Here is a 25,547-nt window from a genome sequence, read left to right as displayed (position 1 = left end):
TTACTTGATACATTAATAAACAAACTTAAAAAAAAATCTTACATAGACCAATAGACTCATTCAGTGTATCATTTTCCAGTAGGGTCAGTAGTTTATTCATGATTAGATGGGGGTTCTACTCCACCATAATAACAGTGAAGAGGAACTCCTGGAACCGTAGACTCCAGATTTTGGCACATCCTCAATTCAGGCCACTGAGAGATATAAAATGAATAGTTTGCCCTGTAGGTTCTCCATGTCCGTGTGTCACCATGATAGAAATGCCATTCACAAACAGCACTACCCCCTTCAGGACTTGTATCGTCCTGATGGAGAAGATTATGGAAATAATCTTACGGCCATTCACACCGACAGGACTTTTCCATCCTGCTGCAGCGAACGGAAATTTGGCTGGGCAAATAGGGAGTGGGGCCCAGGTAAGGTACTCTATCAGAGAGTTCAGCGCAGACTTGATGGGCTGGATGGCCTCCTTCTGCACTGTCAGGATTCTATGAAAGAAAATTTGCAATGCTGGAAATCTAACATGAACGCATCAGTGAGAAATGAAGGTGTTTCACATGTCAAAGTCAAAGTTTATTTATTAGTCACAAGTAAGGCTTACATTAATACTGCAGTGAAGTTACTGTGAACTTCCCCTCGTTGCCATATTCCAGTGCAAAGGATATATGTATATCTTTTCTTTAGAATTAAAGGTGAAATTCAGTGTATGTTTTAATTTGAATGTAATTTCAGGGGCATATCTACACAAGAAATATCCACCTAATTAAATTTTTTTAATTATTTATTAGTGTCACAAGTAGGCTTACATTAACACTGCAAAGAAGTTACTGTGAAAATCCCCTAGTCACCACATTCTGGCACCTGTTTGAGGGAGAGTTCAGGATGGCCTAACCTGCACATCTTTCAGACTATGGGAGGAAACTGGAGCACCCAGAGGAAACCCATGCAGACACGGGGAGAACATGCAGACTCACACAGACAGTCAGCCAACCTGGGAATTGAACCCGGGTCCTTGGCGCTGTGAGGTAGCAATGCTAACCACTGTACCACTGTTGCCCAATTGGTTCCAGCTAAACCTACTATTTTTGTTATAAGTGCGGTACGGTAATGATGTGGAGAAAGGTGCACTTGTGTGGAATCTGTGCTGCAATAAAACAGCAGAGTTTTGCTGCAGCAATTCATCAACAGAGGTGGAAGGGACTCTTCATAACATCATTCGAGGGTTAACTCTTTACTCAAGAGGTTGCTCATGGGCTGCGTCTGACCAACAGGTTTATCCATTAAAGTGGGGAACGCACAACCCGGCAAGTGGGCAGATAACTCACTTTCGAATGTTCAGGATTACTCAACATTTTCCCATAAAAGATAATGTGGGTGAGACAATGGGTATAATGAGTGGCACGCTGGCACAGCGGTTAGCACTGCCGCCTAACAGGATCAGGGATTCGGGTTTGATTCCAGGCTTGGGTGACTGACTGTGTGAAGTATGCACATTCTCCCCGTGTCTGTGTGGGTTTCCTCCCACAGTCCAAAGATGTGCGGGTTAGGTTGATTGGCCACGTTAAATTGACCCTTAGTAACAGGGGGATTAGCTAGGATAAATGCTTGGGGTTATGGAGATCAGGCCTGGATAGGAGTCAGTGCAGACTCAATGGGCTGAATGGCCTCCTTCTGCACTGTAGGATTCTATGATTCTCTAAATACACATTGAACAAAAATATCACCCTTTCATTTTGTGTCTGAACTTCAGCTCATAAAAGTTCTTGCATCAACATTTCATCAGTATTGGAATTGCTGTTATATTTACATTAATAAAGTATTGTCCTGGCAGCTGAACCTGATCGTACCTGCTTCATTACTCAAGGAAAAGGAGGGAAATTATGTACAGAACCAAAGGAAGTGGATGAGATCTTTAATGAGTATTTTCCATTGGTATTCACATAGGAGGAACACGTTGATTGATGGTGTCTCAGAGGGCTATGTAAACCCTTTAGTGCAAATCATTACAAGGGAGCAAGTGTTAGATGTACTAAAAAGCATTACGATAGACAAATCCCCAGGGTCAGATGGCATCTATTCCAGGTTACGAGGGAGACAAGAGTGGAAATTGCTGGGCTTCTAACAGAATTCTTTGTTCCCTCATTGGCTACTGGTGAGGTCCCAGAGGATTGGAGGATAGCCAATGTTGTCTCGTTATTTTAGAAGAGTAGCAAAGATAATCTGGCTAACTATAGGCCAGTGAGCTTAATGTCAGCAATAGTGAAATTGTTGGAGAAGATTCTTAGAAATAGAATCTATACACATTTGGAACAGAGACATGGTTTTGTACGAGGAAGGTCATGTCTCAGTAATTTGATTACATTTTTTGAGGAGGTGACAAAAATGACTGACGAGGGAAGGGCTGCAGATGTCGTCTACATGGATTTTAGTAAAGCATTTTACAAGGTCTCTCATGGCAGGCTGGTGCAAAAAGTTAAATCTCACAGGACCAAGGGTGAACTTGCTAGATGGATTCAGAACTAGCTCGGCCATAGAAGGTAAAGGGTACAGGTGGAAGGGTCTTTTTTCTGAATGGAGGTCTGTACCTAGTGGTGTTCTGCAGGCATCAGAGCTGGGAGCTTTGTTTTTGTAATATATATAAATGACTCAGAAGAAAACGAAGCTGGTCTGATTAGCAAATTTGCAGATGATACTAAGATTGACGGAGTTGTGGATAGTGATGAATATTGTCAGAGAATACAGCTGGATATTGACGGGCTGGAAAATTGGGCGGAGAAATGGCAGGTGGAAGTTAATCCAGATAAATGTGAGGTGATGCATTTTGGTAGATCCAATTCAAGTGGGAGCTACAAAATAAATGGCAGAACCATCAGGACCATAGACACACAGAGAGATCTGGGGGTACAGGTCCACAGAACCTTAAAAGTGGCAGCACAGTGGGTGATGAAGAAAGCACACGACATGTTTACCTTCATCGGCTGGGGCATCGAGTATAAAAGTTGGTAAATTATGTTATATAAAATGTTAGTTAGGCCACATTTGGAATGCTGTGTCCAATTCTGGCCAGCATATTACTAGGGGGACGTGGAGTATTTGGAGGGAGCACAGGAAAGTTTTACCAGGATGTTGCCTTGTGTGGAGGGTAGCTATGAGGAGAAATTAAATAAACTGGGATTGTTCTCCCTGGAAAGACAAAGGCTGAGGGGTGACTTGATAGAAGTCTATAAAATTATGAGGAGCGTAGATAAGGTGAACAGTTGGAAGCTTTTTCCCAGGGCAGAAATAACAATCACAAGGGAGCACAAATTCAAGGTAAGTGGGGGGGAAAGGTTCACTAGAGATGTACAGGGAAAGTTTTTTACACAGCGGGTGGTGGGGAAATGCACTGCCAAGTGAGGTGGGTGAGGCAGACACGTTAATGGCATTTAATACTTATCTGGATAGATACATGAGCAGGCGGGGAATAGAGGGGTACAGGCAACTGGTCTAGATAAGGCAATATGGTTGGCATACGCTTGGAGGGCCAAAGGGCCTGTTCCTGTGTTGTACTGTTCCTTATTCTTTATTACCAGGTTTGGTTATCACAGGCTTATTAGGCTTATGACAGGATTGTTGGCACAAACCTTCAAAATGGTCTTTAAAATGGTCACTTAAATCTCATTTAAATTTAATCAGCGGGCCCAGGACAGGAGCTCCCCACTAACGGGGAACTAGCAGCCTGACCCCGCTGCAGGAGGGGGGAATACCCCCCCAGAGAGTCAGGCACTGGCACACTGGCAGTTCCAGCCTGGGCCCCCCTGCTGCTGCTCAAGGGGTGAAGTATCAATGCCCAGGGGCAGCTTGGCACTGCCCTCCAGGCATGGGACAGCGCCAAGGGGGTGGGGTCTAGCAGGGGTGCCTAGGTGGTGGGGCCTGATGGGGCAATCGGTAGATGTGGGGGGGGTTCCTGCTGCCACTTGGCAGTCGGGATTGGTGGAGGGAATCCAGAGACCGGGGCGGGCTTGGGAGAGGGCGGGGTCAGCCTATTGGGAGGGGTGGGGTCAGCCTGTTGGGGGGAGGTCAGGACTATAGGGATTGTGGATCAAAACTCTGTGTGTGTGTGTGTGTGTGTGGGGGGGGGGTGGTGGGCGCAGGGTGTTCTGCATTGCCAAGGGCCTGGAGGTCAGCACGGGCTGGAGGAGGGGGTTCAGGGCTGGCCTGGGAAAGGTCGGAGGGACCAGCAATTGGGAGGCAAATAGGGGCCACTGTTCATGCGCTGTGGCGCACTCAGCACGATGCCTGCCAACCCCTCCAGTGGGCACAGGCCCCATGCCCTGAGTTTTGGACTGACTCACGCTTGTGAACTCTGCAGTGCACAGAGTGGGAGATTCATTTTGAAACTCCCGCTGAAAAAAAACCGTGGGATTTACTCCAGCTTTTGTATGAATTTGACATTTAGAATTTTTGGGGAAAATCGCCCCCTTTATTCATAACGTGTGGCATTTCTCCCGCTCGTCCAGGTTCAAGAGTCACCTTTTGTATGACCAGCCAATCCTTGGACTTGCAGCCTATTTTAAAATAACTTACCAGCTGAAAATAGAACATGCAGACCCAGTGTCAGCAAGACTGTTTATAACGACTTCCGCAAACATTTAGGCGGAAGATAAAATCAAGTGTGAAAGTGGTCACTGATGTTGCTGACGCCCCAATAGATCAGAATTATTGCACATTCCTGTTTGCAAAGAACTTTGGACAATTCATTTGAAAACTGCTCAGTAAATTAGTGCAGTTTACAATGCCAAATCTTTTCACATTTGCTCTCTCCAGCCTTAGATCTTTCTTCTACTCGCTCAAGGCACGAGTGGCAGAACGGTGAGCACTGCTGCTTCACAGCGCCGGGGACCCAGGTTCGAATCCCGGCTTGAGTCACTGTCTGTGTGGAGTTTGCATGTTCTCCCCGTATCTGCTTGGGTTTCCTCCGGGCGCTCCAGTTTCCTCCAACAGTCTGAAAGACGTGCTGGTTAGGGTGCTAAATTCTCCCAAAGCGTACCCGAACAGGCGCCAGAGTGTGGCGACTAGGGGGTTTTCACAGTAACTTAATTGCAGTGTTAATGTAAGCCGACTTGTAACTAATAAATAAATATCCTTTTACAAAGGCTTTTGCTGGTACAGGGCATACTCCTGTATTTTGAGCTAATGATAATTCTTCACACTCGGGAAAACGAGAGCCAGTGAGGTGTGGTGCAGACAACAAATCTCCCACCAGTAAGGACCACACACACGGGCAGAAACTGAATCGAACATTTTAACTAAGCACGAGCGAGGACCACATGACTCCTCCTGCTAGTCACTTCAACCACTTCTGATGAAGATCTCTCAGCTTAATCTTCGGATTAAACTTCAAGCTTATTTCCTCACTGAACTCCTGCCATGATTCTCTTTCTGCTTGGATTGTTTTTCTCCTGCTGACTGTGCTCCAGCAATAATTAAAAAAAACACATTTTAGGCCATCTTCTCAGAAACAATTGAAATGTGCTCTGCTGGTAGCATTGCGAGATGTGTTAAGCAAACAAATTCACCAGCCTGCGATCCAATCACAAGCAACGTGTCTTCCCAACAGAATCCATCAATTGCTGAACAAAAACATACTTATCAATTTGTACTCGGTTATTCTGTTAGAGGCAGGATGGTATGGTGGAACAGTCTTTTAGCCCATCCGTTCACCTGAATTTTACAAATCCGTCTGAACAAAATTACGCTCCATTGTCAGACACAATTTTGTCTGGGAATCCACAAGCAGCAAACAAGCTACACAAAATATTGAGTTTCTCGGGTTGTTGTTCAATTCTTTAGAAAGCCCTGAAGCAATCACAAATAGCTATCTTTCACAATGAATGGCTGTTGTCTTTCAATTTCTGTAAGACGCAGTCTCCGCTGGTTATTTTCCGCAATTTCAGCGCAGTCTCCGCTGGTTATTTCCATGTTGCAAAGGTATTGCCTGGTGGCTCCTTTTCTACAGCCTGTCACATACTCTACGCTATTTCACTGTGTTTTCTGTATCCTTATCTAACTCTAGTCACTAAAGATGGATCCTCACTAGACTCTTTATCTTGCTGATTTGTCAGTATTTATCATGACAATCACAAAGCTACTGTGATTTGTATCTTTCAGGAATTACAGCTCCGGCTCCCCAAATAACACAACTTTTAACGACTGACAACTCATGCTAGCACATTAAAAAACAGCCTGATTTCTCAATCCAGCATCTGTGTTGGTCCCCATTTGCGGTATGTTCATATACAGGGCCCCTACGAGTTGTTCTACCAACATCAACTGCTGCAACTGGCAACTCATCTAAGTGTGAATAGAAAGATACATCTTCCCTGTTGATCTCTACCTTCGATATCAATGGTAACCTAGACAATTATAGGATCCCTACAGTGCAGAAGGATGCGATTCAGCCCATCGAGCTTGCACCAACAGCAAACTCACCTGGGCCCTATCCCCGTAATCGCCCATATGTACCCTAGTAATCCCCCAACACTGAGGGGCAATTCAACATGGCCAGTCAACCTAACATCTTTGAAGTGTGGGAGGAAACCAAGGCACCTGGAGGAAATGCTTCAGCATTACAAATATCTTCCGGTTGTATGTAATATCACAGTGATAAGCAGATGTAATCAAAGTCGATCTCTATATATAGGCTGCAGCTAAAGTGAGTACCAGAGACTTAAGGTTCAAAGTAGCTACCAATGGTTTTTGATCAGTTTCAATTGTGAAACTGTGACCAGATAATACTCATGAAATCAAAGTCAGTGCTTCACATTCTATTGGAGCATAGTTCCACTCACTGGCACCCAGGGCACGCAAGGCAAATGCTTGTGCTTCAGATCAAGTGTCCCTTAACCGAACCCTCATTAACCTGGTGCTGTTCTACAACTGAATGCAGTGACTGCTGTTTCCTCTGATGACGTTCGACATGTCTTGGCAAGATGACCCTTCTTTCTTGCAGCTGGAGCACTCTACCTTCACAAATGGACAGTTCTGTTGTTGGTCTAAGCATCGGTAACAGGACATTGTCGTACCTCTGCAATGACCAGCTGCTCTCTTTGGGGCCTTCTGCCTTTGCTGGTGTGGCACAGTGGTCAGTACTGCTGCCTCACAGCACCAAGGGCCTGGATTTAATTCCCAGCTTGGGTCACTGTCTGTGCGGAGTCTGCACATTCTTCCCCCCTATCTGCATAGGGTTCCTCCAAATGCATTCTGTTTCCTTCCAAAGATGCGCTGGTTAGGTTGATTGGCCATGCTAAATTGTCCATTGGTGTCAAGGTGACCAGCAGGAGAAATATATGGGGTTAAGAGGATAGGGCCTGGATGGGATTTTGTCAGTGTAGGCTCAATGGGCTGAATGGCCTCTTTCTGCACCGTAGGGATTCTATGATTCTGCTTTCTCGACTACAGCTTATTTACTTCAGCAGATGACTGGCAAAGGCTGCTAATTCTGACTTCTCTCTCAGGTTACATTCTGCCCTTTACATGGACAATGCTGTTCGGTAAACTATGTCAAATGTTAACTTTAGCCACTTACTGTGAACTAGTTCACTATTTTAAACAGACACAAACCTGTCCCACAACACTCTCTAATGAAGTTCTCCAAAATTACAATGGGCGGAAAGCTTTTTCAAAACCACGATAAACTCACCAGTGTCTTCACTAAGGCAATTGATTTCTTGTTCCAGACTGACAGCTTTCTGCAATCTCCAATATCTTTGTGTTGTAGTGCTGTTCAGCTGCCTCTCTGTTGGCTTTACCGGACAAAACAGATTCCCGAGTATTTCATACACTGTTGAGTTTGCTCCAGTCAAAACTATCACCCTTTTCATTTGCTCCATCATCTGATTAATAGCTGGAATATCAAATTCGTTCAGGGTATTATTAGCAGTGACAAACATCTCAAGTCGTTCCAAATAAACATTGAAAGGCTCACAGTCACAACTCTCCCAGTCGCCTAATAACTGTTGATGAGACCGCTTCGGAAGATCAGTTCACCTACACATTCAGTCTTTTCACCAAGATTGGATTTTTCAGCTTATTTCTCAGCAAACAAATCTCACATTTTCTTTGCGAGTTTGCCGGAAGTTTCTCCAATCTAATTTATTTTGCCAGAGAATCGATAAATGGACAGAGTGGACAGTCAGAAGCTTTTTCCCAGGGTGGAAGAGTTAATTAGTAGGGGGCACAGGTTTAAGGTACCAGGGGCAAGTTTTAACGCACGAGGCAGATTTTTCACACAGAGAGTGGTGGGTGCCTGGAACTCGTTGCCGGGGGAGGTAGTGGAAGCAGATACGATGGTGACTTTTAAGGAGCGTCTTGACAAGTACATGAATAGGATGGAAATAGAGGGATACGGTCCCCGGAAGGGTAGGGGTTTTAGTTAAGTCGGGCAGCACGGTCGGTGCAGGCTTGGAGGGCCGAAGGGCCTGTTCCTGTGCTGTAATTTTCTTTGTTCTTTGTTAAATCTGTCATTTCTCTGCTCAATTTCCCAGCCTATCTATGTCCTGCTGTATTCAGTGACAATCTTCATCACTATCCACAATTCCAGCAATCGTAATATCATCCACAAACTCGCTAATCAGATCAGCTACATTTTCTTCCAAATCATTTATATATATTAAAAACAGCAGAGGTCACAGCACTGTTCCTGCAGAATATCACTAGTTACAGACCTCCATTCAGAAACACATCCTTTCACTGCTATCCTCTCTCTTCTTTGGCCAAGCCAGTTCTGAACCCATCTGGCTAGTTTACCCTTGATCCTGTGAGATTTAACCTTTTGCACCAGCCCTGCCTTGAGGGACCTTGTAAAATGCTTTACTAAAGTCCGTTTAAACAACATTCACATCATTTCCGTCAATCATTTTTGTCACCTCCTCAAAAAAACCCAATCAAATCAGTGACATAGAACATTACAGCGCAGTACAGGCCCTTCGGCCCTCGATGTTGCGCCAACCAGTGGAACCAATCTAATGACCCTCTAACCTAAACCTCCCACATACAAAACTGTTAGGGATTTATTTTTTATTCATTCAGGGGACAAGGGTGTCACTGAGTGGCCAGCATTTATTGCCGATTCCAAGTTGCCCTTGTTCAGAGGGCAGTTGAGAATCAGCCACATTGCTGTGGCTCTGGAATCACACGTAGGCCAGACCAGGCAAGAGCGGCAGATTTCCTACCCTAAACGGAATTAATGAACCAGATGGGTGTTTCTGACAATTGGCAGTGGTTTCATGGTCATCAGTAGATTCTTAATTCCAGAGACTTTTTATTGAACTTGAATCCCACCATCTGCCGTGGTGGGATTTGATCCTAGGTCTCTGGGACATCAGTTGAGTTTCTGGATTAACAGTCTAGTGATAATACCACTAGGCCATCACCTCCTCTATATAAAAACCAATTATAAAAAGGTTTGATAAGAGTACGCCTTAAGGGGAAGGATTACGCTGAATTGGATTTTGCAACCAATTCATTTCACCAAATTCACACTGTACATATAACACAAAAGGCACAGAGGAAAAATTTAAAATATCTCTTAAAAATGAGAACAATAAAACTGGAATCATTTTTAAAAACATTACAGGTATACAATATACAGCATTTTGTTTAAACTTTCTCTCTTTTTCTTTATCCAATGTTTGTTGGTATGTTAATAACTTATGCACCAGCTTTCTCCCAAAAAAGGCCAACCTCAGCCAACCCAACCCTTTTCTAACTACATCTACTTATTTAATCTTCCCTTCCGATTGAAAGTGTTCGAAAATGTCATCGTCTAATTCAGTGGTCACCTCGCCAACCTCTTTTGAATTCAGTCCAGGCCCTCAAGCACCGAGACTGACCTGGTCAAATTGAGTGTTGTTCGCATAGAAATTGGGGCAATGTGGTGGCACAGTGGTTAGCACTGCTGCCTCACAGTGCCAGGGACCTGGGTTCAATCCCAGTCTTAGTCATTGTGTGAGTTTGTATGTTCTCTCCATGTTTGCATGGGTTTCCTCCAAGTGCTCCGATTTCCTCCCACTCTCAAAAGATATGCAGGTTAGTTTGATTAGCCATGCTAAATTTCCCCATAGTGTCAGGGAGATTAGTGGAGTAAATAAATGGGGTTATGGGGATGGCGCCTGCGTGGAATTGTTGTCGATGCAGGTTCTATGGGCCAAGTGGCTTCCTTCTGCACTGCAAGGATTCTATGATCTATACTGGTTGTATGGAAAGAGACCAGCAGCAAATGAAATCTTAGGGTATTCAGGAGATAGGTTTAAGGAGTTAGAAAACAAGCCATTGCTGGGACATGCTAGTTACATGAGGACATTTAGGAATGGAAGCAACTGAGAGTACTCCCATTGGTGGGCCAAGGAGAAAAGTTGCTGGTGAAGAAGTTTTTGACCCCATTGAACATACAAGCAACTAAAGGTATGAACAATGATGGACAAGTGAATACTCTCCTACATGGCAAACTGGTCAGGAAAGTGAGACCTCATGCAGCGCAGGGGAAGGTGCAGGTTGGATACTAAATTGGTTAGCGTCAGGAAACAAAGGGTTGATGGATGCTTTTGTGAATGGAAAACAGTTTCCAGTTGTGTTCCACAAGGTTCAGTGCTGGTGCCCTTGCTGTTTGTTTAACAATTTAGACTTAAATGTAGGTTTGGAAAGTTTGTAGATGACATGGAAATGGGCCATGCAGCTGATAGTGAAGATGATAGCTGTCAACTTCAATATTATATCAGTGGTTTGGATGAGTGAGCGGAGAGGTGGCAAATGAATTCAATCTGGAACAGTGTGAGGATGGGCAAACAAAGCAAGAGAATATCAATAAACTGGAGGATATTGAGAAGAGTTGAGGAAGTGAGAGATCTTGGAGTGAATGTCCACAAGTCCTTGAAGATGGCAGGACAGGTAGACAATGTAGTTAAGAAAACATAGGGTGAGATATTGAATGCAAAAGCAGGGATGCAATGATGGAACTGTATAAAATGCTGGTTGAGTTCACAGTTGGAGTTTTGCATACAGTTCTAGTCAACACATTAAGGAAGGATGCAACTGCTGTTGAGAGAGTGCAGAAGAGGTTTACGAGAATGTTGACAGAACATGAAAGTTGCAGCTATGAGGAGAGGTTGAACAGGCTAGGGTTGTTTTCCTTAGAACAGAGAAGGTTAAGGGGTGACCTAATTAAGGTGTGAAAAATTATGTGGGGCCAAAATGGGGTAGATAGGAAAGACTTGTTTCCTCTTGACATCTGAGGGGTCAATTACTACTGGGCATAGATTTAAGGATATTGGTAAAAGAATTAGAGGGCACATGAGGAAAAACCAGAGAGTGGTGAGTGTCTAGAATTCACTGCCCTGAGTTAGTAGTTGGGGTTGAAATGTTCAACTCATTTAAAAGCTACCTGGATCTGCATCTGAGGTATTGTCACCTGCAAAGTTATGGATTGGTGTTGGAAAGTGAGATTCAAATGAGTGGCTAGTTTGTTTTCCTCTTTTGGTGTCACAGATACAATGGGCTGAACGGCCTCTTTCCACACTGTAACTTTTCCATGGTTCTATTATCCATCCAAACTGTTCCACACAATTGTGATAGAGTCATAGAGGTTTACAGCCTGGAAACAGGCCTTTCAGCCCAACATGTCCATGTTGTCCCTTTTTGTAACCACTATGCCAGTCCCAATTGCTCGCTTTTGGCCCATGATACTTTATGAACCACAATGTCGGCAGCCCCCATCCTACCTGAAACCATGTGACCTCCTAGGAGTGGCACAAAACCCGACTAAAAACTCGATTTAATGGAAAAAAAATCTAGGAAATTCCCCTATGATCCAACCAAACAATCAAAACAAGATCAGGAGAACACTTTGGCCAAAATGTGTAGGTTAGATGAATTAATGGGGTAAATGTGTGGGGTTACGGAGATAGGGTGGCCTGGGTAAGATGTTCTGTTGGAGAGTCAGTGCGGACTCAATGGGCTGAATGGCCTCCTTCTGCACTGTAGGGATTCTATGAGTTCCTTGATGTGCACATCTTTTATACCCCACCCAACCAGAAACAGGCCCAACTTTCACTTGAAAGAATTCAGCAAATCAACGTTGACTGGAGGAGCCAACAGCTTGTTCCAGAGGGTCCAATATTCCCTGCGGAAGAAAAACCACCATCTAAACTAGATCTGGCCTTAAACAACTTCAAATCATGTCCTCTGATCCTCCCCAACCCCTTATTAATTGGAACAAACTGTCAACAAGAATACAACCAATTCCCCTATTCACTTTCAAATCTTTCAGAGCTGTCTGTGCTGTTATATGTTCTGTCTAAGGACAGAACTCTCCATTCACCTGACGAAGGGAGAAACCTCGAAAGCTTGTGAGTTTACTATCAAGTAAATCGGTTGGACTTAAACCTGGTGTTGTCAGACTCCTTACTTTCTTAGTCAAATCATTCAATTTGAATAGCTGACTGGAAACTAATGCAAAGTACTCATTTAATATTTCTACCATACACACAGTCCTTTGTACGCTGTCCTTGACCAGTGTTCAATGTCCAATACAGACACTTAGAGTGCTGTGATTCTTTACATAACTCAAAAAGATTTTCTCATTACCTCCACAATTGTCTACAACAGGGGTTCCCAAACAGAGGTCTACAGAGCGTCTCAGCGGGTCAGTGGCAGGACAGGCTCATTTGTAAAATTTGAAGATTTCTGCAAAGCTGCTTCTCAAGATGAGATGGGAATAGCACAAAACTCAAATCTCCAGATCAGGGCAAACATGGACACTGGAATGATGGGTAGAGCAGGCTTCAGAATGAAACTCAAAGCTGTCTGCGTGAGTGTGAGAGGGAGAGAATGTGTATGTGTGTATGTATGAGAGAGGGAGAATGTGTAGGTGTGATAGAGAGAGTGTGTCCGTGTGTGTGTGTGTGTGGGGTGCATGTGTGTGTATGTATGTGTGTGTGTGTGAAGCAAGATGTGCGTGTGAGAGTGTGTGTGTGTGTGTGTGAGAGGGTGTGTGTGTGTGTATGTGAGAGAGAGGATGTGTGTGTGTATGTGAGAGAGAGGATGTGTGTGTGTATGTGCGTGAGAGAGAGGGTTCTGTTTACATGTATGCGCGAAAGAGAGGATGTGTGTGTGTGTGTTTGTCTGTGCGAGAGAGGTGTGTGTGTGTGTGCACGAGAGAGGTGTGTGTGTGTGTACGTGTGTCTGTGTGAGAGAGGTGTATGTGTGTGCGAGAGGTGTGTGTGTGTGTATGTGCGTGTATGTGTGAGGGGGAAGAGGGTGTATGTGTGAGGCGAGTGTGTGTATGAAAAAGAGTGTGTGTGTGTGCACGTGTGTATGTGTGTGCGTGCATGTGTGTGTGAGAGAGGAGGGTGTGTGTTTGTGTGTGAAAGGGAGAGGAGGGTGTGTGTTTGTGTGTGAAAGGGAGAGGAGGGTGTGTGTTTGTGTGTGAAAGGGAGAGGAGGGTGTGTGTTTGTGTGTGAAAGGGAGAGGAGGGTGTGTGTGTGTTGCCTGTATCCAATACGAGCAGTAACTTTCCAGCATCACTTCCCCCATTAAAAATGACAAAAGATAAAGCTTTAATTTTTTTTAAGATTTATTATTGTCACATGTATTAATACACATGTACAGTGAAAAGTATTGCTTCTTTCCAGTTAAAGCCTACTGTTCATAGAGAAGGAAATAAGAGAGTGTCTGTAGTATTACAGTCATTGCTAGGGTGTAAAGAAAGATCAACTTAATGCAAGGTAAGTCCATTCAAAAATCTGACAGTAGCAGGGAAGAAGTTGTTCTCGAGTCAATTTTTGTATCTTTTTCCCAATGGGAGAAGGTGGAAGAGAGAATATCTGGGCTGTGTGGTGTCCTTAACTATGCCGGCTGCATTGCCGAGGCAGTGGGAAGCATAGACAGAGTCAATGGATGGGAGGCTGGTTTGTGCGATGGATTAGGCTGCATTCAAGACCTTTTATTGTTTCTTGTGGTTTTGGGCAGAACAGGAGCTACACCAAGCTCTGATACAACCAGAAAGAATGTTTTCTATGGCCTATCTGTAAAAGGTGGTGAGAGTCGTAGCTGACGTGTCAAATTTCTTTAGTCTTCCGCGAAAGTAGAGGCAGAGGTGGGCTTTCTTAACTATAGTGTTGGTATGGGGAACCAGGACAAGTGGTCGGTGATCTGGGTACCTAAAAACTTGAAGCTCTCGACCCTTTCTACTTTGTCCCCACTAATGTAGACAGAAGCTCCTTGAAGTTGATGACAATCTCCTTAATCTGTTGACATTGAGGGAGAGATTATTGTTGCCGCACCAGTTCACCAGATTCTCTCTCTCATTCCTGTACTCTATCTTGTCATTGTTTGAGATCTGTCCCATTATGGTGGTGTCGTCAGCAAACTTGAAAATCAAATTGGAGGGGAATTTGGCCACAGAGTTATGGGTATATAAGGTGGGGGCTAAAAATACAGCCTCATGGGGCTGAAGAAGAGAACATTTTAGATTTTCCACTCCTAAAGTGGGTGCTACTTCCAGGGATAAGGTTGGGGGGGAGGGGTTGGGTGGGTCACAGGGCTGGTGAATGTATTTGTGACTGTGTGCCTAATCCTAATTCCTGATATATGTGTAGATATAGCCAGAAAAAACTTGTTTACATTTGATTTCTGGGTTTACACCTATTTCATGGCAAAAATGGGGTATTGACATTATGAGAATGTGTGGGGTTCCCAAGTGCTCTTGCAAACCTACTACAAATTCCACTGCACCAAATGTTTAGGAAACCCCTGGTCTTATTTTCTTTTTAGATGATCTAACTGTGTCCTCATTGTACTCAAATCTACTTATCGGCCAGGGACTGAGGACAGTAAAGAGAGATAACATAACATGATGACAGTTACAAAAACCCGAAGGACGTGTAATAGAGGCAATAATCGATCTGGACAATGGTGAGGTGTTCAACAGCCTTAAGGAGGAAAGATAAGATATGGCGCAAGAGTTGAAATGATTTGTGATGATTCAGGATAGGGTTTCTCGAAGTGCATTGCTATGAAAGGAGGTAAATGGTTTCTCTGCAATGATTGGCAATACTAGAAAACTCTCTGATGAGCAAAAACTATCAAGGGAGTTTAAACAAGTTTTTTTTTATATTTACTAGCGTCACAAGTAGGTTTACATTAACAATGCAATGAAGTTACTGTGAAAATCCCCTAATCGCCACACTCGGGTGCCTGTTTGGGTACACTGAGGGAGAATTTAGCATGGTCAATGCACCCTAACCAGCTGGGAATGTGACAGCACAGTGGCACATGGTTAACACTGCACCAGGGACCCGGGTTCAATTCTTGTCTGGGTCACTGCCTGTGCGGAGTCTGCGTGTCCTCCCGTGCCTGAGTGGGTTTCCTCCGAGTACTCTGGTTTCTTTCCACAGTCGGAAAGACATGCTGGTTAGCTGCATTGGCCATGCTAAATTCTCCCTCAGCGTACTTGAACAGGAAGTTTGGCATGTCAGCTACAACTCTCACCAATGTTTAAGGATACACCACTGAAAGCATTCTTTCTGGTTGTATCACAGCTTGGTATGGCTCCTGCCCAAGACCGCAAGGAGCTACAAAAGGTTGTGAATGTGGCCCAATATATTATGCAAACCAGCCTCCCATCCATTGTCTACAAGTGTCTACACTTCCCACTGCTTCAGCAAAGCAGCCAGCATAATTCAGCACACCACACACCCCAGACATTCTCTCTTCCACCTTCTTCCTTTGGGAAAAAGGTACAGAAGTCTGAGGTCACATACCAACAGACCCAAGAACAGCTTCTTCCCTGCTGCTGTCAGACTTTTGAATGGACCTACTCGCATTAAATTGCTCTTTCTCTACACCCTAGCTATGACTGAAACACTACATTCTGCACTCTCTCATTTCCTTCTCTACGAACAGTATGTTTTGCCTGTATATCGCACAAGAAACAATACTTTTCACTGTATGTTAATACATGTAATAATAATACATCAAATCAAACCAAATCAAATCTGGCACCAGAGTGTGGCAGCTAGGGGATTTTCACAGTAACTTAATTGCAGTGTTAATGTAGACCTACTTGTGACATTAATAAACAAAGTTTGAACTTTTAAATTAAACTCGGGTCCCTGGCGCTGTGAAGCAGCAGTACTGACCATTGTGCCATCGTAACTCTCAAATTTTAATCAATTATACTCTTTATTGGCAGTTTTTAAAAATTAATTTAATTTTCTGCAGTCTGTACTGTAAAATCATGTTCACAAAAGCATAAGCGAAGAATAAAAATGCTGATTGGAAAATCGCAGAAATACATTCTTCCTCCTCAAGCTCGCTGCTACAGAGCGATGACGTTAAAGTTTAATCATTATCTCACAGCTTCAACTACTCACCACAGCACATGCCCTGAATTAGGGTTCAATGCAGCTGCTTTTAAAGATACTTTACCCTTCATTGTTCTCTTCCTCGATGCTAACCTTAGGCAGCCAGGGAAATCCGAATAGTATCTGGCCCACAAAGTCCTGCACAGCGCATCAGTGACTCACACAAACACCAGGGCCACAGCAACAAATGCAATCTTTATTAGCCGCAAATCGTTAGCTGTTTGCTTCTAGATGCACATAACTCGGCTATTTTGCAGCTCTGCGTCAAGAGTTCAAGAGTAGTAGGAGGGCGTGTTGATTTATCAATGTGCTCCACAGAACGTTGCCATTGTCAACCCTGCTGTCTACACATAACCTTTCGTCCCGAGTACAAGGCACTCCTGTCAAATGTGAAACTGACTTCCCATGATTTTTAATACTTTAATTAGATTCTCCCATATAAAGGAATACTGCAGTACAACTCTCGTCAAAAACAAGACTCTCCCATCCACATCTTCTCCAGGGTTCAAGAAGAGTGGGAGAAAACAAGTAATGTGCCTGATGCAGGATGGCACAGTGGTTAGCACTGCTGCCTCACGGCACCAGGTACCCAGGTTCAATTCTGGCCTCGGGTCACTGTCTGTATAGACTTTGCACGTTCTCCCCGTGTTTGCGTGTGCTTTCTCCGGGTGCAACTGTTTCCCCTCCACAGTCAAAAAGACGTGCTTGTTAGATTGATTGACCCTTAGTGTGAGGGGATTCGCAGGGTAAATATGTGGGGTTACGGGCCTGGGTGAGATTGCGGTCGATGCTGACTCGATGGGCCGAATGACCTCTTTCTGCACTGAAGGGATTCTATGAATGGAGACCAATACTGGCAGGATTAAGGTATGGGGCACACTTCTACTTGGGGGGGGGGGTGGATAATAACTAGGGATACTCAAAGGAGGGCACAGATAACATGCATTAAAACCAAGAAAAATAAATGGAAGTTGTATTGTTCTTAATCCACTCAATTATGTTCCACTTTTTAGAAATCCCATCATATTGGTACAGTTGAGTTCAGGAAATTAAGACAGTGATGGACTGGTTTTTCACTTCATGTTTTCAAAGTCATCTCAAAGAGAAACTATCACTGTATCAGGAAAAGGGAAGAGCCATTTTACAGCACAGGGAAGTGACACAATGATAGATAGTGACATTGTGGTGGTTTTCCTAAAAAGTTAAAAGCTTCTTTATTCGTCACAAGTAGGTTTACATTAACACTGCAATGAAGTTACTGTGAAAATCCTCTAGTCGCCACACTCTGGCGCTTGTTCGGGTCAATGCACCGAACCAGCATGTCTTTCAGACTGTGAGAGGAAACCAGAGCGCCAGGAGGAAACCCACGCCAACATGGGGAGAGCGTGCAAACTCCACACAGACAGTGAACCAAGCCAGGAATTGAACCCAGGTCCCTGGCGCTGTGAGGCAGCAGTGCTAACCACTGTGCCACCGTGCCACCCATGACTATCAGTGAGAAAACTGGAGTGATTGGTGTGCACTGGTGTGCATTGGTGTGCAATTATCCCACACTTTAGGCCCTAATTTTACCAGCACGGCCGTCCTGAAATCAAGGTGGATGAGGCTCGCACAACGGCATTCCACATTGTTCTCAGGCGTGATTTTACAAGCCTCGGGTGGCCGTGCCGGTAAAATCAGAGCCTAAGGGCGGAATTTTCCCTTCCCGCCTGACACGGGAATCATAGCGGGCAGGGACGGACTGGTGACGTTGGGTGGGATTTTCCAGTTTTAGGGCGAGTGCGGCTGGAAAATCCTGCCCATTGTCATTTTTTGGGAGCTGGTGATTAGTACGCCGCTCCTGGAGGGGCAAGGCCTAAACACGCCAGTGAGCCTGGCTGCAAAGCAATCAGGCGCCATTTTGAAAGGGTGCCCCCAAACTCACAGTGCATTGGGAGACCCCTCCCTCGCCCATGGGCATCGCCCTCCCTCCCCTCAATCAGCAGCACATTTCCCTACCCCGACACAGATCGCCGGCATCAAGACATTGGGGCCCTCTCAATGGGTCTTCCTTCATGACCCCCGACATGCCACCCCTTCATAACCTTGAAATGACCCCTCTTCACGTTCTATCCCTGCATGATCCCCCTTCATAGCCCCATCTCAGGCCCCACACTACTGCCAGTGTGCCAGGTGGGCACTGCCCAGTCATGTCTTCAACCACTTGGGGGCTTCAATGGCCTCCGAGCCCCTCAGGGAGACCATCATGCCTGGTCTCTGCTAGTGGAGACCAATAGTGATTTTTGCTAGGCTCATGTCACACCTGAGAGTCAGAAGATCCTGGGTGTTGGGAGAATCCAGTGTCCAATGGGCTAAGCATATTTAAACACTACTTTAAATATACCAACTGGCCTTACACATAATCAATAGGCCACTGGATCTTCTCCAACAGAGGTGCTGTGAGGTTCCTGCCGGCTCTCCAGTAAAACTCCTGTTAGCAACATTAAATTCCCCTGAGAGATTTCAAGAGAAAGAGAAAGTGAGAGAAAAAAGAACAGTGAGAGAACGTTAAAATTATTTATAATCAATTATTATTCACTCTTTTAACCACTCAATTTCTTTCCAAATCATTTGGCTAAGAAATTGTACTCTGATTCCTCCTCATGCAGGTTTTTAAACTGTTTTTATATTGTTTCTGTAGTTCAGATTTCAGCTCATGGATGGGCTCTTCCAAAGAATGTGCAAACCTCAATGTATGGGTGGCACGGTGGTTAGCACTGCTGCCTCATGGCGCCAGGGACCCGGGTCCGATTTCCGTCTTGGGGCACTGTCTGTGTGGAGTCTGCACGTTCTCCTAATGTCTGCGTGGACTTCCTCCGTGTGCTACAGTTTCTTCCCACAACCCAAAAGACACACTGGTTAGGGTGCATCAGCCATGCAAAATTCTTCCTCACTGTACCTTAACAGATGCCAGAGTGTGGCAACCAGGGGAGTTTCACGGTAGCTTCACTGCAGTGTTAGCATATGCCTACTTGTGACATAAACTGGCAGCTTGCGGAACATCTCAGGGTGATTCCTGACTTGTTCACTTGAATTAATTGATGAAGAGTATAGAAACACAGAGGGACCTGGGAGTGCAGGTGCACAAGTCTCTGAAGGTGTCAACACATGTAGAGAAGGTTGTGAAGAAAGCTTATGGAATGCTAGCCTTTATAGGAAGGGGTATAGAATATAAGAGCTGCCGTCTAATGCTTCAGTTGTACAGAACGTTGGTTAGATCGCATTTGGAGTACTGCGTCCAGTTCTGGTCACCTTAGTACCGGAAGGACATGGAGACCCTGGAGAGGGTGCAGAGGAGGTTTGCCAGGATGTTGCCTGGCATGGAAGGACTGAGTTACAAGAAAAGGTTGGAGAAACTGGGGCTCTTCTCCTTAGAAAGACGGAGATTAAGGGGGGATATGATAGAGGTGTATAAAATACTGAAGGGAATAGATCGAGTCAACAGTGGTAGGCTTTTCCCTAGATTGGGGACAATTACGAGAGGTCACAATCTAAGGGTGAGGGGGGAGAAGTATAATTTGGATACGAGAGGAAGGTTTTTCATGCAGAGGGTCGTGGGGGTATGCAACGCGCTACCGAGTAGGGTGGTGGAGGCAGGCACGTTGGACTTGTTTAAGGTTTACTTAGATAGACACATGAGCGAAACAAGGATGGAGGGTTATAGTAGAGGGTATTAAATAGGGTCAGAGCCTCGGGACGACACCGGAAATGTAGTATTACATGTTAACGTTTTGTCTTTTTATTCCACAGGTGTCGGTCCACCTTGTTGTCAAACGAGGGGCATGCACACGGTGGGTCGTGCATGGGCTGCTCTTGGAGGTTCCGGGAGTGGCCTAGTACTTCGTGTCGTTGTGTGTGCTTAAACCTGGACCAGCAGACGGGCACCACAACAGCTCAGTGACTATCACTGCTAGCTGTACAGATACATGGATTTGGGCCTGTGTCTGTGGGAGTTTGCGCATTCTCCCTGTGGTTGCGTGGGTTTCCTCCCACACCCCAAAGATGTGCTCTTAGGCTGATTGGTGTACCAAATGGACACTATTCTCCCCTGAATCTGGCTACATTAGGGGTTCCACTCACATACACACAGGGCATGGTAGGTGTAGGAGGATGCGGCGGCGCGGGCTCGTTGGGCCGAAGGGCCTGTTTCCCGTGCTGGGATGTTCTTTGTTGTTCAATTCTGAGTAGTAAAATATTTGGCGGACACTTGAGATTGAGAACCAGTGTGTAAGCACTTCCTGTAAATAATGCTGGGTCTACGAGACCATTGCAAAGCTACCATTAACAAATTCAACAAATCTCTGCGGAAATGCCAGGTTTATGGACGTTGGAGTCCTGGGATCAGAATTAAAACACCAAAATGAGAATGCTTTATGTCAATTAACACTTCGTTTCACCTCAATTAACCTTTTTGCACTTTCAACAGCAATGCAGTGAGAAGCTGCCACGATCCAATATTCCAGACTGTGATTAAAAGTAAAGTTTAATCTTTAGCATTCGCTGCGTAGCAGTAGTGGTTTGAAATGAAACCAGTCAAGCAGTAAGCTCCTCCACTTCAGTACACTGATGGTCTCAATGGTATATTTCAGAACTACTTACCTGCAAACAAAATCCTTACTCCCCAAGGACCTAACCAGTGTGGATTATTCCTGCCAAATAGTAACGACTTCTGAGGTTCTTCTGAGAAATTAAATATGATATCTTTCATATTTCCACCAGTAATTCTTTCACAGTGGTTACCATTCTGCAGAGGACTACATACGGGAGTCAAAGTACTATGGATCTTAACAACATAATGCTTGTTATTGGAAAGGTGATGAGCAAAGACATAAATCAGTTAGTGATCAGAGATCCCAAAGCTGAGGAAGAAAATAAATCACTTATCTATTAAACAATTTCCCTATCACCCCTTCCAACATACCATGTTCATTTATAAGGAGTTTAACATAAAAATCTGATTTCCCTCAATCGCAAACCCACAGTGATTCTTCAAATGATTACACGATAGCTATAAAATGTTGAATTCTGTCTCCAACTTACGTATAAGGATTTCATTTCAACATGATGTATCTTTCAGGGACGTACTGAGTGCAGGGACAAAGTGATACAGTACAGCAAGCCAATTATTTCAACTCCTGCTTGGCTCTACTGGCAGGTTTGCACAGTGAAGGCTTTCAAAGTGCAGTTTCTTTCAAAAGAAAAGACAAGTGGTTGAACAAAAGCTCCAACTGTTATCTTGCAAAGGATTTTCTTCATTTGTGCCAATATTACCCATCAACCCCATGGATTATGATCAGCTGATCATCTTATGCACAAGAGTGAAGTGTATAATCAGGCAATGGTTTAGTGGTGTTATCGCTAGATTATTAATCCAGGATCTCATTTTATGTTCTGGAGACCTGGGTTCGAATCCCACCATGGCAGATAGTAGAAATTGAATTCAATAAAACAAAATCTGGAATTAAAAATCGACTGATGAGCATGAAACCATTATTAGAAAAAACCTTCTGGGTTTCCCGGAATGACAGGACTGACATATGAAGAAAGACTGGATTGACTAGGGCTTGTACACACTGGAATTCTGAAGAATGAGAGGGGATCTCATAGAAATATATAAAATCCTGATGGGACCGGACAGGCTGGATGTGGGGAGAATGTTCTTGATATTGGGGAACTAGGGCTCACAGTCTAAGAATAAGGGGTAAGCCATTCAGGATTGAGATGAGGAAGAACTTCTTCACTCAGAGAACCTGTGAACCTGTGGAATTCTCTCCCACACAAAGCTGTTGGGACCATTTCATTAGATATGTTCACGAGGGAGCTGGACGAGGTCCTTGTAGTTAACGGGAATATGGGATATGGAGAGAAAGTGGGAGCGGAATACTGAAAATGCATGATCAACTATGATCAAATTGGATGGTGGTGCAGGCTCAAAAGGCCAAACGGCCTACTCCTGCACCTATTTTCTATATTTCTATGTAATGTCCTTTGAGGAAGGAAATCTGCCGTCCTTACCTGATCTACATGTGACTCCAGAGTCACAGCAATGTGGCTGACTCTCAACAGCCCTCTGAAATGGCCTAACAAGCCACTCAGTTGAAGGCAGTTCACCGCTACCTTCTCAAGGGCAACTAAGTATGGGCAATAAGTGCTGGCCCAGCCAACATGCCCATGTCCCACAAATTAATTAAGAAAAAGCCATTTTTCCTAATGATATTGAATGGGGATACCTTGCAAGAAGACCAGGCAACTTTGAGTAGGCCTCTTGAAAACGACTCTGTCTATGCATCCCGCTGCCTCGGCAAAGCGGCCAGCATAACTAAGGACCCCAAACACCCCATTCTCTCTTCCACATTCTTCTGTCGGGAAAAAGATAGAAGAGTCTGAAGTCACATACCAGCCAATTCAAGGGCAGCATCTTCCCTACTACTGTCAGATTTTTTGAATGGACCTACCTTGCATTGAGATGATCTTTCTCTACACCCTAGCTATGACTGTAACACTACATTCTGCATTCAATCGTTTCATTCTCTATGAATGGTATGCTTAGTCTGCACAGCGTAAGAAACAATACTTTTCACTGTATGATAATGCATGTGACAATAATAAATCAAATCAAATCACTTTGCTGCTTGGACATGAATCATGAAGAATGCAACTAGCCAAAGTTGAATAATTGTGAAGTTGTAACATGGAGACTCTTGATTTTAATTTTTTACTGGGAAGGAATGTCACATGTGGTGAGAATTGGCATGTTCAGGAGGCTACAAGAAACTAGATTCCACAGTATTGCAAACTCATCAGAATTTGTTGCAAGCAGCACCATCAATAGCCTGAATAATCTGCTGGACCCTATTATGAACAACTTGGAAGATGGCATAAAATTGGTAAATGCTATTGGGCGTAAGTTTATAATGAAAGATTCATACAGTTTGTATATGCAAAAATATTAAATTATCTGCAAGGACTGTAAGAATAAGCTGTCAGCCAGATTTTTTTCCAAAAAATGACCATAGTGTCGTTTTGGGTGAGAAACCAGGTTTGATGTGTGCCATTGTATCTGGCACCAATCAAATCACAATTGTTCCACATTCTGTCATTTTTTTAGGAGAATGGTGAGTTCTGGGAAGGGTAGGGCCTAAACACACCAGTGAGCCCGGCTGCAAAGCGGTTGGGCGCCACTTTGAAAGGGCGCCCTGATCTCTCAGAGCACTGTAAGTCCCCCACCGTCCCCCTGGACATCGGGATCCCCCACCCTCCCCTGCAACCAGCGGCATGTTTTCCAACCCTGTCCCCAACACAGATCGCCGGCATTGGGGCACTGGGTCCTCCCAATGGGTCCCCCTTTATAGCTCCTGACAAGTTACCCCCTTAAAACACCCCCTTCATGATCCCCCACTTCATGACCCCTGACATAAGAACATAAGAAATAGGAGCAGGAGTAGGCCATCTGGCCCTTCGAGCCTGCCCCGCCATTCAATAAGATCATGGCTGATCTGTCGTGGCTCAGTTCCACATTCCCGCCCTCTCCCCATAACCCTTAATCCCCTCTCTTATCAAAAACCCATCAACCCGCGTCTTAAAAATATTTAGCGAGGCAGCCTCCACCACTTCAACGGGCAGAGAATTCCAGAGATTCACCACCCTTTGAGTGAAGAAGTTCTTCCTCAACTCCGTTCTAATACATGTGAACGCCCTAGACACATCCTCATAGAACTCCAGTAAATTTGTCAGACACGACTTCCCCTTAACGAAACCGTGCTGCGTCTGCTCTATCAAGCAATTCCCCTCAAGATGCCTTGCTATTTCCTCCTTGATGACGGATTCTAACATTTTATCTACAACAGACGTTAAACTAACCGGCCTATAATTCCCCGCATTTTGCCTGGCACCCTTCTTAAACAACGGCGTAACATTAGCCGTTTTCCAATCTTCCGGCACTTCCCCAGAATCCAGCGACGTCTGGAAAATAACCACCAAGGCATCCACTATCACCTCCGCCATTTCTTTCAGAACCCTCGGATGCATTCCATCCGGTCCTGGGGACTTGTCCGCAATCAGCCCCTCCAGTCTGTCGAGCACCGCCTCTCTAGTAACAGTAATGTCATTGAGACCCTCCAGTCCTACCACCTTTCCATCGCTAACACCCGGCAAATCATTCACGTCCTCCTCCGTGAAGACCGAAACAAAAAAGTTATTCAAGACCTCAGCCATTTCCCCATCCCCTACCACTAAGTCCCCCTTCTCATCCCACCCTCTACGTCCCCCATTCAGGCTCCATCTCCTTGGCTCTGCCCCTGCCAATAATGGCAGTGCCCATCTGGCAATGTCAACTTGGCAGTGCCAGCATACCAGGTAGGCACTGCCAAATGGACACTGTCCAGCCATGCCCCCGACCACCAGGGGGCTTCAATGATCTCTGAGCCCACCAGCCTGGCCATCACTGCTAGTGGAGACCAGTAGTGATTCCCTCTGCGCCCAAGGGTCAGAAAATTTTACTTTAAGTATACTAAGCAGCCTCATGCCCTTTCTGGGCGAGATCCAGTTAGTGCCAGCAGAAAGGGGGCCAAGACAACTGTAAACAGTTTGGCGCCAGGCACAAACCCGTTCTTAGCCAGCAATGTTCTGGGACAGGCGCAATTTGTGCCAGGCCCGATGAAGCTAGAAAATCACGGCAGTCATTTTGTAAGGAGGAGCGGGCATATTGAAAATAGTTTCAAAAATACTAAATGGTTTTGATATCTTTAATTGAACTGAATTTCAATGAATTGAGACATGGGAATATATGTATACAATTGCATTGTCTATGTGTGTGTGCGTGTGCGTATGTGCATTTGTATGTGCTTGTACATGTGTGTGTGTATGCAGTGCACGTGCATTTGCGTGTGTAGGTGTACGATCAGGGAGGAAAAATGAGGTTGGATAGGGAAGCAGATCATCAAGTAAATCTGCATTGTTCAGGTGCCTTATTTGCATCAAAAGTAAGCCACAGAATCTAAACTTATTTGCTATACCACTGAATTCCCAATACAACCTTAGTCAATGTTCCAAAAATAGCACATTTTAATAATATGTCTCTGTGCAAGCCTGGGCTTCTATGTCTGCTGC

At 44.7% G+C, this 25,547-nt stretch overlaps 1 protein-coding gene across 2 annotated transcripts in view; it reads right to left on the bottom strand.

Moving 5' to 3' along the window:
• LOC145342393 (serine/threonine-protein kinase PAK 3) overlaps window positions 1–25,547 on the bottom strand; it is a 247,444-nt gene that overhangs the window by 208,343 nt on the left and 13,554 nt on the right. Inside the window, exon 2 of one of the 2 annotated variants that reach the window (XM_080187945.1) lies at window positions 7,682–7,885. The exons of the other annotated variant lie outside the window; for it this stretch is intronic. The gene's annotated coding sequence lies outside the window, so the exon portion shown is untranslated. The remainder of the gene's footprint in view (window positions 1–7,681; window positions 7,886–25,547) is intronic. 2 annotated transcript variants of the gene reach the window in all.

This window comes from Carcharhinus amblyrhynchos, chromosome 4 (assembly GCF_965287045.1).
Source record: "Carcharhinus amblyrhynchos chromosome 4, sCarAmb.v2.hapA, whole genome shotgun sequence".
NCBI classification, from domain to species: Eukaryota; Metazoa; Chordata; class Chondrichthyes; order Carcharhiniformes; family Carcharhinidae; genus Carcharhinus; species Carcharhinus amblyrhynchos.
This window is presented reverse-complemented; position numbering and strand designations above follow the sequence as displayed.